We start from the raw sequence: 12889 nt of genomic DNA, 5'->3' as shown, positions 1-12889 counted from the left end.
AAAAAAAAAAAAAAAAAAAAAAGTCTGTTAGTTCCAAAACCCATTTGGCTCTATGAGTTTGGATAAGGTAGCGTGAACATAGCACTGCCTTGCACAGTGACAGGTGTACGGAGAAGAGCTGAAGCGGAGTGCAGTCAAAGTACACCAGTCAGGGCCTTCACCACACAGGGGATGTTTAAGCCAGTCCGGAAGCAGGGAAGGAAGAGTGGACCATAACTGAGAAAAGAGCCACTTTAAAGTTTAGCAAATTCACGGATACTCCGACAAGAACATGGCCCTATGGTTGAAGCACGGGGAAGCTGTCCATGTGGCTGACTCAGTGACCTAAGGAAGGAGTAGCAGGTAAGGTAAGCAGAGGACAAATCACCCAGGGACGTGCAGACCACTGTTACAGAATCTGGCTTTCATCGTATGATGTGAAGGCAAGGGAGGCTTTTGAATCAGGAGCGGTATAATCTGATTAATATATCCAAAGAGGATTCCACCTGAGGCAGATAATCTTCAAACAAATCTGCCATGAACCAATGCCTTCCTTCTCTGAGATGTACAGCACTCTAATCATAAACAAGTGGTATCTGTGTCCTCTCTCCTTGAACAGGAGATGGCCTCTGGCTTGCTTTTCCCAAAAGAGTGAGACAAATATGACTGTGTGGGAAACAACTCCCAGGCCTTAAGAGCCTGCAGCTCCAGCTTTTTGGACTAGAAGTGGATTCTCTGTAGGCATCTGACAGCCCTGGTGCCATCCTGCTATAAAGAAGCCCAATCCAGCCACGTGGAGAGGAAGAAGCAAGGAATCCAGAGTCCCATGTGTGCAACCCAGGGTCCTGAGCCACCTCAGACACCCACTGAGTCATTCCAGCTGAAGACGCAGGCGTTGTACGGTAGCGAAAATTCATCCCCACTTTGTCTTGTCCAAATTTTCAAACTTGAGAAAATAAAATCATTCTTAACTGTATACAGCTAGGTTTGGGGGCAGTTTATTACTTCCCGGATGCATCCCTCCCCCCAGCCTAAGAGGAGCCGACCAGCTGAATGCAGCTCGGATTGCAGATCCAAAGCAAGTAATAAACTGAGTTTTTAAAAGCCATGGAGTTCTGGGCTGTTTGTTCTATTTTGCTCTTGTTTTATGGTGGTCATTTTTACTTCATCAACAGATAAAAGAAACAATGTGGCTGGTGTGCTTTTACAGTTTGAGGGGAGCTAAGGACAGCAGCAGAGAGAACATCAGATCTTGGGGTAATACTGAAAACCATGATAGTGCCTTGGACCCAGCTGGCAGTAATAACACTGGCGAGGAGAGTATTTTGGAGACTTAGCTAAATGACTTGGGATCAAATTCACCGTAGTCCTAAGGAAAGATAAAGACAACTCCAGGATGGCCCGATTAAGTGATTGTGCACCTTAAAGGCCAACTGCCCTGAATTTAGATAGGGAAGACAGTGGGAGAGATAGATTGAAGAGTGAAGTCAGGAATCCAATGATATCGAATCAGACATGCTGGGTAGACTTTGGATATGAGTCTGCAGTTGAGGGAGGGGCCTCAGCTGGAGATATAAATATAGAAAACATCAGTATGAAGGCATTAAAACCCAGGAGACCGAATAAATCCTATAGAGAAAGAGCTTAAGGCTTGAGTCTTCAACTGTCCTATCTTTACAGGTTAGCTAAGTGCAGAAAGAAATCAGTGAAAAAGAGATTGAAATAGTTGCTGGAGGACAAAAAAAGGAAATAAAGAGAGAAGGGTGGCTTGGATGCGGAAATGAAGAATTCTCAGAAAGGGCTCAGAGGAAGAGAACTAGGAACTGACTGCTGGGTTTAGCAATGTGGAGATTCTTGCTACCAAGACAACTGCACTGTCAGGGACCAGCCAGGATGACAGCCTGCCTGGTTCAAGAAAGGGGAAGAAAGAGATACCAAATAGAGGATGTAATTAACTCTGGAAGTTTTCCTTTAAATTATGGGCAGAGAAAACCAAGTGGTAGTGCTAGGAAACACGAGGGGAAAAGCATGAGTTTAATTCTTTTTGTAATAGCTGGAATTATTGTATAACTACATGGTAATGGGGATGACCTATTATACAGAGAGGGAGAAAGAGAATTATTAGGGCCATTGAGCTGATAAGGGGAATGAGACTACACACAGGAAATAACTGGATGGATTTTTAGCTGGTTTCTTATCTCTAATTTGCCTCAATAACTCTACTCCAGGCTAATTTTCCTAAAATACCACTGTAATTACATCAGTCCAACATTGTTTTTGCAATACTGTTTATATCTCTCCTACCTCCCTTACCTTTTTCCACTTAGCAATTCAAATTTGAATAATCTGATTGACTCTCATTGAAATCAATACAAATCAAATTCATGACTATCCCTCTGCTAGACACACAGGATATGTTTGTCTTTATTCAGAGCATAAATGTAGAGGCAGATGCATAAAAAAATAAATGTACACGTGTAATCTCAGCTCTTCTGGAGGATGAGGCAGGGGGACATCATTTGAGGCCATCCTGAGCCAATTAGCAGGACTGTTTCAAAATAAAAGCTACAAGGAGTTAGGGATATAGCTTAGTACAAAGGCCCTAAGTTCAATTCCTGGTGCAGCAATAAATAAATAAAGACAAACAAAATATTATTAGGGGAATGTATATGGCACCAGATAAACTCATAAAAGGACAAATCATTAATCTATCTGAGGTGTAAACAGAGACAGCAAAATCAAACTAGGGACGTTTTGAGCAAGACCCATGAAGGCTCCGGTGTATGCAGAACCAGAGACCTGACAGAGGAAGTGCGGGGAATCTCAGCCTCCCCAACCCTCTGTGAAGATTCCTTTCCCAAGGCTGTCTTTGGGAAGCTTCTGCAAGAGCCTCAACAGGATCCTATGGCTCCCTGACTGACTTACACACTTTGCCATAAGCACAATAAACCATGCTAATCCAGAATCCAAGGGAAGGGTGCAGGGGGCAGCTTGAAGAGGTCAGAAATCTCCCAACTGAGAAGAAGCACCCTGGGGGTACCCTAGCAAGGCTACTCTGTGTGGGCACAGAGTTCTGAGGGAACCACGTTCCACATCCTTCCCCATCTTCTACATTGGCTTCTCTGATGCCAAAAGTGAGCCCCTCCTTACCAGGGACATCTAACGTGCATGTGCATCAGCAAAGCAGATTTCTAGGCAGTTCTCCTTTCCCACTTCCCCTTTCATAACAACCCTTTCCCCACGGCTTCACAAAAGAAAGACAAGTCCCTCCCTCCTCCGGAATCTCACTACAGGCCCTGCCCGGCAAGGCAACAGACACAGAGGCGATTTTAAAGGCTGATATGAAAGAAAATTGTAATCAAAACACTGATATCAAACATACGTACTCCTATAACACATATTTCAAATATAGTTTTAGTTTTATTTCCACTACTTACCAAAAGTTGAAGGGTTATTTTGATTGTATACTGCTCATATTTAAAATAGCATAGCCAAGAATAATTTCTAACAATAGAACTAAATTTCAATTTATATAGTTATATTTATTGTAGAGGAGTAAGGAAAAGAAAAAAAAATTGGAAAATACGTTGTTAGATCCCTAACTGTGAACCGTTCAATTAAAGGATAATTATTTGAAAACTTTGAGAGGTCAGTGCCAGCAGTCTTCAGGGGGCTACTTTATTTCTCAAATTTCAATTAGAAAGGACATACACAATGCCCCCCAAGGAAAAGGATAATTCCGGGTCTAGGACCTTCTCTGCACTTATGTTACATGATGAAATGATTAATTGAGCTTCTTCCTCTCGCCCTCCAATCATGTGATTAACATTCATTCTCCTTTCAGGACCATTTTCAGTTTCCATTTCTTCATCTAGCAAAGTAATTTGTATTACTTTCCTGATGCTGTTGGTAACCTGTCAAGACCTGGAAGAATGATTAGCACCAGGAGAAGAAGCGACTATGCTGTGCATTCAGACTTTCAATTCCACTTTTATATGGTCTTATATAGTCCCTTCCCCATGCAGTAAGATAAAACCCTATAAAGCAGGTGCCTATAAACACCTTTCCTTCAGATACAAACTATGAACAAAATGATATTGTTGAACTGAACTGAGCTGAAAAACCCCATTTCCTATTTCTAATTTTAGCACTGAATAACTTTTTTATATGACAAACCCAAATTATAAATAAAGGGCAAAATAAAAGATAATAAGAAGTAGGGAAATAGATCTTTCTCCGATGGGAGAGGGATCAAGAAAAGGAAGGAGAGGGAGGGAGGCAAGGGAAAGCAGAATAAAAAAGAAGTTAAGATGTCTCATGTACATGTACCAAATCCACACAAGGAATGTGAACTTTACGTACTGCAAATATGTACAACTGGAAAGATAAAGCATTTGAAAGAGGATATCATTCTTAACATAAAGCAATGTAATAAATAACATATCACCCCAAATGAGGGCCTATTTCATGGCAAGCATATGGGCATTTTATTTTTTGTTATACTGAACACCTGATTTTTTTCTAGAAAAGAAAACATGAAATTCAAAAAAGAAAAGGGAGAGAGAGAGAGAATTAGCTTTGAAATAAAGTAAATCTCAGCAGAGTGTCTTGCTAGGAAGTCCTAATCCAAATGAAATTCTGCATGCAGCACTCTTTTTTTCTTTTTTAACAGTCGGGGTTAAAACACAATGATTATTAGGATTCAATGAGGTCACGCAGATGAAATATCAGCAAGGAGCCTGCAACACACATAGCATCTCAGGGTTTTCTGTAACTGCCAGATTCATATTAGGTTCCTACTAGAATGATACCATTAATAACAATAATTTGTACTTCAGTTTCTCTTTCAAGAGTTCCTGGACACCCCTGTGTCCCTTATTCATCATAGTCTGGAAAGAGAACAGAAAATATCCCTTATATCTGTCCCCAGTTGTTAACAAGTGATATATGCTATACACACATACATATGCACATATCTATATCCATATAAGATACATACACATTACCGACATATGCTTGTAATTAGTGAGAATTATCATCAAATTACTAATTACATTTCACTACTCATTAAATTCACAAAGACTCTCTCAATACCTCTACAGGAATTTCCATCCCAACACTTCAGCAAGTATATAAGCAATGTTCAATCTCAATATTGTTTTGTTTCATTGTTTGTTTTTTGAGACAGGGTCTCATGATGTAGCGCAGGATAACTTTGAACTGGCTATGTAGTCCAGGCTGACCTTGAACTCATGGCAGTCTTCTTACCTCAGACTCCTGAGTGCTGGAATTACAGGCATGTGCCACCAGGCCCAGCTCAATCTCAATATTCTTATGCAATTACTGCTATGAGTAAGTAAGTAAATCTGAGAACTAATGTTGAGCTAGACAAATAAACTGGCTTCTTATCAATGCTTCCACCATAGAACCTTCTCAAAAGGGGAGTTCCCAAACAGTTAACTGAAGTTGCAAAACAATAGGGACTCTGCCCCTGATCACTCCAAGACTCTTGGCATTCTACTTTGATAGGCAGATAGAGATACATGAAGGTGTGGCTGAAAACCAGAGTGAATGTTTGCATTTAGAAATATTACAGTCAAAGACATAAAGCCATTAAGCCCCCTCAGAACATTCACCTTCCCATGGAACACTTTAACCCCATTGCTTCTAACATTTCCTGGACCAGTTCTGGTAGCCTTCTCTCGTGAGTGTCTTTGGTTGCTCTGTCAGGGTTGCCTGGATGTCCTGAATTGACTCAACGTGTTTATCTTTCATGGCTATTCTGACTTCCAGGCCCAGCCAAAAGTGACATGGTGGAAGATCCACGAATAGGGTGGGTGGGTGACGACACACTAATGTTTTTATCGGTTTCCCTTCCTGCTGGATGGCACGCAGCAGCAGCATTCACCATCTCCTTGACCATTCCTCACAGAAGCACTCATGAAGGGGACTCTCAGAACAACTGCTTCTGAACGCGGCAAGAATAATGGGATGTGTGTTTGGAGTGAGAGGAGCTATACTGAAGGGGACCGATGGCAATATGTCGTGTAAAGTAATAATGTCGCAAAATTGACGCATTCACTGTACATTTTGATCACTCCATATGTAGCTTAATCCAAATGTGCTCGTTAGTCACCAAACAGCAGAAACTGATGCAAATTACACAAAGACTTCCATATGCGGACCAAGGAGCCACGCATACACAATATTAATGTGACTATTACTTGATTATAAATATATAATATATATTAAATATATATGTATAATGTCCATTACAGAAATACCATCAAGCGTTACTTTAAAGCCAGCATTTTAGCATTGTAACACTGTATCGAAATGAAATCAGCGTAACCATCAAATTATAGAAAATATTTCAATAGGAATAATACTATCCTTTGAAAATACCAGCAATCTTAAACCTGTCGCAGTTGGAGTCCTAGTTGTACCAACTTCCTAGCTCTGTATACATCAATTTCCTCAGCTATAAAATCCAATCGCTACCACATGTTCATGCTGATGACTTTTTAAAATGCACACTGAAAACAATGGTCGGTATGTAAGAAAGTAATAGATGTTGGTAATTATTCACATTATTGGCCAAAAATTCAAGTGTGGATCTGAAGAGAGTTCTCTGTATATCACCATTAAATACCCTTCTGAAGAACAGTTGCATAATACATAAAACTGAAAACTCTAGGAGAAATGGGAAGAAAAGTACAGTTTTCTGTCTGGGTCAAAGATGAATTACAAGCAGCAATTCAGGGCTTCTTCTACAGCCTTTCTGAAATCTGCTAGAGACAGAAAACTTGAGATGAAGAAATCCAACGTTTAAAACCTTCCACTTCCAAACTCTTATTTCATAAAAAGTGAAACCATTTTTTCTCTCCCTCCTCCATGGATGATAAACATATTTCATTGATAAACAGTGTGATATTGCTGTCAACCTTTGCTATACGAATTGCAGGGATTGAAACAAAAAAGCATTATTTACAAAAAACATAATTATAGTTTCAAATCAGATTCTGGAGTTGGCACTCCAAATCATCACAAAGCAGTGACACAAAAATGACCAGAAGACCCAGCCTGTCAGAAGCCAGCCGTGAGAGCCGGGGATTTAACTCAGTGGTTCTGGTGCCTGCCTCACAAGGGCAAGGACCCGAATTCCATCCCCGATACCAAAAAAAAGGAAAAAGTCTAATTAAAATTCGGCTAGGTCGGTAACACTGACAATCTGAGGACTACAACTTCCAAGTAGGGACATAAAAGTATCATAATATTAGAAAGTAGGCTTTTTAAAGTCTATTGGAAAAGAGCTGGTCACACCCACTTTGCTTGAGTTCTACCTTCTGACTCATCCTTAAGAGTCTATTATTGAGAGGGGGGGAGAGAGAGAGAGAGAGAGAGAGAGAGAGAGAGAGAGAGAGAGAAAGAGAGAGGGAGAGAGAGAGACTATTATTAGCCATCATCCTTCAAGAATCACTTTCCTTTACAGATACTGTGAAGTTACCATAATTTTAAATGCATGGAATTGCAAAAATTAAATGCAAGTGAACTGTATTCTTTTGCAATATGCAGCCGCAATAACACTTGAAGAAATTAACTGGATGTTCTTGAAAGCCCCTTTGAATAAGAACTTGATGTCAGTACAATTCGCCTGCTTTTAGTCCAAGTTGTTCTGGCATTCCGCATATGACTGTGTAAGTGAAAAGCGGCTCGTGAGTTGTCGCTAAGGCTGACCCAGTGCCAAACACTGACCATTCCTACACATTTCTCTCCCCGGAAGACCTGTCCTGATCGAGAAGGGACTAATTTGATTTTGCAAAAGCAGCAGCCACAGCGAGTTTCAGAGGGCACAAGGAGGAAGCGAGCGGGGAGCTGCGGTACCTTTCTTGACTTTTCTGAGCTTGACTAGATTCAAATCTCGGGGCGCAGGGTTGCCAGACCACTTCTTCTTGGAAACCCGTAAGCGGCAAGGGCAGCGGGGCGCGCGTCTCTCACCCTTCGCCACCCTGAGCCGTCCTGGGCGCGCAGGTAGCGCGGCCACCGCCCGTGCGCAGCAGGGAGCTCGGAGCGCACTGGAGACTCGTGCCGGGCGCGCAGGGACCCGCAGTCTGCGACCTACAAAGGCGGGAGGACGGGTCCTAGAGACGCGAGCCAAATAAAGTGTCGGGAGGGGGGGAAAAAAACGCGCACGTAGCGCAATCCAAAACTGAAGTCCTGGTCAAGAGGGCGGGCTGGCGGGCCGGCGGCTGGTACAGACTAGAGGGTGAGGAGAACCAGAGACGGGAGGGGCTGGGGCGTCGGCATTCGGGGGGGAAAACTCCAGCGCTCGGCGAACTCCCCACACCTCCCCTCTCCGGGCGGGCGGGTCGCGCCCCTGCTTCCCTGGAGCTCTGCACACCCTAGGGGCCCGGGCTCAGCTGGGATCCCCACCCCGGCTGCCTTCCACCGGGCGAGTCCCCACCCCCAGCGTAAGGAAAAGCGAAACAGAAAGAGCCAGGGGCAGAGGCCAAGATAAACACCTCCAGCGAGGCCGGGGGAGGGGACGCGCGCTCCGGGGCCACCGCTCGGGGTGTCCCCAGAAGCCTGGCGGGTTTCTGCCACCTGCAGGATCTGGGGCATGGAACCTGAAGGACAAGAGAAGTCCAGGAGCACCAGCCCCGCCTCTCTGGGCCGCCACCGCTGGCCGCACCGCCACTTCCTGAGACACCTGCGGAAAGTTCGCAAGGAGAGGCATGGCCTGCCAAGGGTGGACACCAGGTGGGAGCCGTCCGCTGCAAGGCCTGGGGACCCGGCCCCGGATGGTGCCCCGAGGAAGGGGAAGGGCGTGGAAGCATCCAGCAGGCTGGAAGAAGGAAGTTTCTGAATTTTTACTCAACGTCTAGGTGACCGATTTGTCCAAGTCAGTGGGCAGGGACAATGGACTTGCAGGAAACGAACCTCTCTCCGGTCACTTTGCCAAACCGGCACAGGGCCCCGTGTGAAGGGACCAGGACATGCTGCGTGTTCAAGGCAGAAGACAAGATTGAATTTTTGAGACGAATCTACGTGCTGATCACAGCCAGCAGCCGCGGCTTCATGGCCAGTTTTGAAAGCACCAGGGAAAATCTGGCAGGGATGTGTCTTACTAAAAATCCCCAGTGGACTAGAGGACTGTGCTTCCCAAAACTTTTGAGTCAAGGCACAGAGAAAATAATCAGATTCCTAGGAGCTAAAATTCTGCTGTGTTCGATGTGCATTACATAAATAGGATAAAAATAAAACAAACATTGTAGAAATTGTTAAATATAAAGAGTACATTAAATTTCACATGAGGTCATTTCTTTTTATGAAATTTTGTTTCCATAAATGTAAATCTTTCTATCGCATTGTATTTGAAATAATAACGGAGAGATGTTTTACGATTATCACTTCACGCTTTAGTCCACTAAGTCAATAGTTGGAAATAATATTTAAGGAAATGAAGAAATCATTCCTTTCCATCTGTAACAAAGTAATGTTGAATTTACAGGTCATGATGCCAAGGGATTTCAAGTCACTCAGATCTTACAGCAATTACGTTGCAGCTCCGGTGTGCACAGTGTGCATGCGGGGGGGAGAGGCCTGCCGCTGGATTGGATCCGTTTCAGAGACGGAGGAGCTGTGGAGGAAGGAATGAAACAAGAGTACCTGAAAAGAGAGGTGGGATGTGCAAACAGACCTGGTCCCTCAGCCCCAGCGAGGACCCCTGCCGAACTTCTTGGACCCCTGCAAGGCGAATTCTCACCTCTACTTAATTCTCACTCTTGCTCACCTTTGCATGTGTGCCGTATGTTCTGTCGCTTGTGAAGGAAGCAGGTGTCCAGACAGTAAGGCACTTCATGGACCGTGCTCAGTACCAGTCAGCAGAACCTCATACCGCGGCTGCGGAGGGGAGGACCCATCCGCTCCCAGATTCTGCTCCTCTTACTCTGCCCAGAAGCTCTACTCCCAGCTGAGACCCCATAGGGCGGGCTCTGGCCAGGCTGGCTCTCCCCCAAGACCCAGAGGCATCAGAGTCCGATAGTATATTGTAAGCAGGTGCAGCCACCTCGATGAGTTAAATCTTAGCTGCTGGAGAGGTTTCCCAACACTATGAAGCTGATGGGGACAGTCTTCACAGGCTGATCTTGGAAGAACCTAAGTACAATAGTAATAATAAAATCGGCCTATAATTATTGATTCAGCCTCTAATGCCGTATGCTCTGGAATAATGCACTTGATGATATATAGAACATTTAGTCAGATTAGAGAGGTTAACATAAATCACAATAAAGTGAAATGGAAAATTATTATAACCATCGGACATGCTTTGCTCTATGACTTGCCTCCCAAATATGTAGGTCAAATTTGTTTTCTTAATTACACACAAAAAGGAATTTATGAATTAGTTATGAGTGCCTGGAATTCAATGAAGTTAGTTTTGTAGCATCATTCGTTTCTGTTGCATTAAACTCAAACAGAAAAGTCTAATATATGCAATTTGTGTTTTCGGTTCCCACAGGCTGTTTGGCAAGATACTGAAAATTATTCACATCAATGATCAGGTAATTTCCACTGCATAAATTAAAAGCAAAGACCAAGATGGATGAAATAATTTGAAACTGCCTTAAGATAACTAATAAAACTGCAATGTGGGAAAAAGTAAAAATGAACTAAATCTCACAGAAGTGACCATAATAATCTCTGTAATTCAAAGAACTGAAAAATAAAATCATAGTTTAATATATTTTAATATCATTTTTTCCCAAAGACAATGGTGGTTGAACAGCTGCCTTTAAAATAAACTACAAATAAATATTTTCTATTGCTTGTGATACTTCTACTTTGAAAGAGGTTTAATGTTAGCTCACCTAATTTAGTGTTCAAAGTCCATGACAGGGGCCTTATTTATTGTCTTCTGAAGATTAAATCACAAGCCAAGATCAGTTTGATCCTCTGTTCTTTGGAAAATGTAACTACCCTGAGATGGCTCAATCTGCCACTTTCAATAAAGTGTGCTTGAAGTGGGTGCAACCTTGCTTCTTTTGTGCTTGGAGGTCCTGGTTATAGAGGAAGGCACTTGCTCCAAAAGACTGCTGAAGGTTTCAAAAGTTTCTGCAGTTGCTACTTTTTCAGAGGTACACCAAAATTAGTTTTTACTTCTGTCGTTCTTACAGTGTGCCCTTGGTGTGATGCTAACCACAGATTTTTTATTTATCATTTTTATTTTGATTGCACATATTCATAGGGTCACACGGAGCTATTTGATACATGTAAGCAATGCAAGCACAAACACTCATTCAGTATTCACAGCAGCGCTCTGACAGCTAAGCTATTGTTGTATCCATTTTCCGAATGGAGAAACCCAGGCCAAGGGAGATATTTCTTTTTATTTCTTTTCAGTGATGCTGGGAAAAGAATTATTTTTACCTACTTCAGATCACATGGCCACCAACTGAGCCCAAGTAGTCTGGCTTGAGAACAGACACCTGTACCCTGTGCTAAATTGACATCCACACTCTACTGCTTCGAAAACAAAGGGGTTATTAGGAAAGAAGCCATTTTATGCTTCAGGGTAATTTGAGCCACAACCATAAAGGAAACTCATCAGTTGCCTTGAATTTCTGCCTCCTGATCTCCTTGAGTTCTGTAATGAAGCTGCACTGAAGACTGAAGCCCTGCTACTCGTAGGCGGTTTGAATAAAATAACTGAAAACAGGCTGGCAGAGCATCCTTTCAGGTTCAAACAGCAAATCCAGTGGTGAACCTACTGTGGCTAGCTTCTGACCAAGAGATGGGTGATTTTGTTTAAGATTATTGTCTGAATACACGCATGGCAAAGAAGCAGAGAATAACTGGTTTCAAGGTGGAGATAACTTAAAGACAATAATAATCTTAAAATTTTAAACGCATTGGTACTTAGTAAGAGGGAGAAAGGGTTTTGACAGGAGTAAGAGATGAATTTAGAGGCTAACAATAGTATTCTAAAGAGACTTTTAAAGTTGACCTATCAATCAAAAGCAGGTTGAAAAAAATTACCTTACGTCAGGCGTGATCTGGCCATAATCTGCCTAAATTATGTTGCTTAATTCCAAGTGACAGTTTTAGCAGATGCAAAAAAACCCACAGCCCTCAGCAAGTACAGGCCATTCCTTCAGGTGGCTAAAGACCAGATGCAGGCTGTGCGGTCTCCACCCAGATACAGGCTGTGCTGTCTCCAGCAGACAGAGCACAGAATGGGATGTTATGGAAAAGTGATAAGACTACAAAGTACAGCACAACATCTTCCGGAAACTAAGTTACCTGGTAACATACATCCATCTGCTTTAACCACTACATGGACCTCAACCGCAAATACTTGGTCTGACCCCTGTACATGACAAACTCTTTCCCAATCCCCCATAAAGCCCTCTGCCTTTTCTTTGTTTGCCATTAATGGCTTTGTTGCCCTCACTCAGTCTGCACCCAGGTGAATAAAGTCTGTGGGCTTTTCCCCCGGCCTGCTCAGGTTGTTTCATTCCTCTGCCCTTTGTCACACTTAGTTTTATAACATGGGAATATATTGTAGACACACTCAATATGAACCGATCTTGTTGGTGCATACTCCAATGACAAACTGTAAAAGATTTGTAGTTTTCTATTATATATGCTTGCAAAACACATGTATATCTTTAATTAGTCTGGGACTAAATTTGCCCATTTTTACAATACATAATAACTTTAGCAGAAGAATATGAGCTAAAATCAACATCAGTAACATGTCTATGTCAACAGTAAAAGTTGAACTGATACTGATTTTGACCCAGTGGCTGGCAGAGAGTAGGCTTTCAACAAATATGGAATTTCTTCAGGCATAAATTCTCTCTAGAATAAAAATATGAAAAATTAAAGACATTTACCCACATACTAC

General features: G+C 42.6%; 1 protein-coding gene across 1 annotated transcript in view; it reads right to left on the bottom strand.

The window, feature by feature from the left end:
- Positions 1-8005, bottom strand: part of Il15 (interleukin 15) — a 79587-nt gene extending 71582 nt beyond the window's left edge. Inside the window, exon 1 of the mRNA XM_010639867.1 lies at positions 7864-8005. The gene's annotated coding sequence lies outside the window, so the exon portion shown is untranslated. The remainder of the gene's footprint in view (positions 1-7863) is intronic.
- Positions 8006-12889: the final 4884 nt, after the last annotated feature.

This window comes from Fukomys damarensis, unplaced genomic scaffold (assembly GCF_012274545.1).
Source record: "Fukomys damarensis isolate Sample0158 unplaced genomic scaffold, DMR_v1.0_HiC HiC_scaffold_38, whole genome shotgun sequence".
Taxonomy (NCBI): Eukaryota; Metazoa; Chordata; class Mammalia; order Rodentia; family Bathyergidae; genus Fukomys; species Fukomys damarensis.
Note: the sequence above shows the minus strand (reverse complement) of the source record. Positions and strands in the feature narration are given on the sequence as shown.